Here is a 1926-nt window from a genome sequence, read left to right on the forward strand (position 1 = left end):
ATGAAGACCAAGGAACACACCAGGCAGGTCCGAGATCCTGTTGTGGAGAAGTTTAAAGCTGGATTTGGATACAAAAAGATTTCCCAAGCTTTAAACATCTCAAGGAGCACTGTGCAAGCAATCATATTGAAATGGAAGGAGTATCAGACCACTGCAAATCTACCAAGACCCGGCCGTCCCTCTAAACTTTCATCTCGAACAAGGAGAAGACTGATCAGAGATGCAGCCAAGAGGCCCATGATCACTCTGGATGAACTGCAGAGATCTACAGCTGAGGTGGGAGAGTCTGTCCATAGGACAACAATCAGTCGTACACTGCACAAATCTGGCCTTTATGGAAGAGTGGCAAGAAGAAAGCCATTTCTCAAAGATATCCATAAAAAGTTGTTTAAAGTTTGACACAAGCACCTGAGAGACACCAAACATGTGGAAGAAGGTGCTCTGGTCACATGAAACCAAAATCCAACTGTTTGGCCACAATGCAAAACAATATGTTTGGCGTAAAAGCAACACATCTCATCACCCTGAACACACCATCCCCACTGTCAAACATGGTGGTGGCAGCATCATGGTTTGTGCCTGCTTTTCGTCAGAAGGGACAGGGAAGATGGTCAGAATTGATGGGAAGATGGATGGGGCCAAATACAGGACCATTCTGGAAGAAAACCTGTTTGAGTCTGCAAGAGACCTGAGACTGGGACGGAGATTTATCTTCCAACAAGACAATGATCCAAAACATAAAGCCAAATCTACAATGGAATGGTTCACAAATAAACGTATCCAGGTGTTGGAATGGTCAAGTCAAAGTCCAGACCTGAATCCAATCGAGAATCTGTGGAAAGAGCTGAAGACTGCTGTTCACAAATGCTCTCCATCCAACCTCACTGAGCTCGAGCTGTTTTGCAAGAAGAATGGGCAAGAATTTCAGCCTCTCCATGTGCAAAACTGATAGAGACAAACCCCAAGAGACTTGCAGCTGGAACTGCAGCAAAAGGCGGCGCTACAAAGTATTAATGCAAGGGGGCCGAATAATATTGCACGCTCCACTTTTCAGTTTTTTATTTGTTAAAAAAGTTTGACACATCCAATAAATTTCATTCCACTTCACGATTGTGTCCCACTTGTTGTTGATTCTTCACAAAATAATAACATTTTATATCTTTATGTTTGAAGCCTGAAATGTGGCAAAAGTTTGAAAAAATCAAGGGGAGCCGAATACTTTCGCAAGGCACTGTATATAAATTTGACAGAATTTGATAAAATACACATTTGTTTTAAACTTAATAAATTATCATTAAATTTAATTCAATTCAATTCAGTTTATTTATATAGCGCCAAATCACAGCAAATTTGTCTCAGGGCACTTTACAGGAACATTCACATAAAAGCCAATTAGTAAAGTTCTCTATCTAAGGAATCCAGCAGACAAGTTGAATCTTGGCTTCGTTGCAGTCTCCCATCCTGAGCAAGCACAGTGGAGACAGTGGAAAGAAAAACTCCTTTTTTAACAGGAAGAAACCTCCAGCAGAACCAGGCTCAGGACAAGCGGCCATCTGCTTTGACCGGCTGGTTGAGAGGACAGGAAGGAGAGACAGACGTTGGATTGTGGAATGGTCTAGAGAGTGATGTGAAAAATGTCAAGTCAATGTGTACATTTCAGAAAAAGATCAAAGCTGAATTGTTAAAAAAGTATATATGAAGTAGCTTAGTGTGTTTTTTGTATTAGAATTAGAAAAATTAGAGTTATTCATTTTGTTCTGTTACTCGAAAATTATTATGATTGAACTAATTGTTTGAAAAAAGGGGCAGATATAATAAGATTTTTTCTTCTTTCTGCTGCCTTTCATTTGAAATCTCTTGTATCTTTTTTTATATTGTAATGGAATTGTTTTGTATTTTTAAAATGAATAAACTTTATACCATACC

This window comes from Nematolebias whitei, chromosome 5 (genome assembly GCF_014905685.2).
Source record: "Nematolebias whitei isolate Nwh7 chromosome 5, NemWhi1, whole genome shotgun sequence".
Classification (NCBI taxonomy): domain Eukaryota; kingdom Metazoa; phylum Chordata; class Actinopteri; order Cyprinodontiformes; family Rivulidae; genus Nematolebias; species Nematolebias whitei.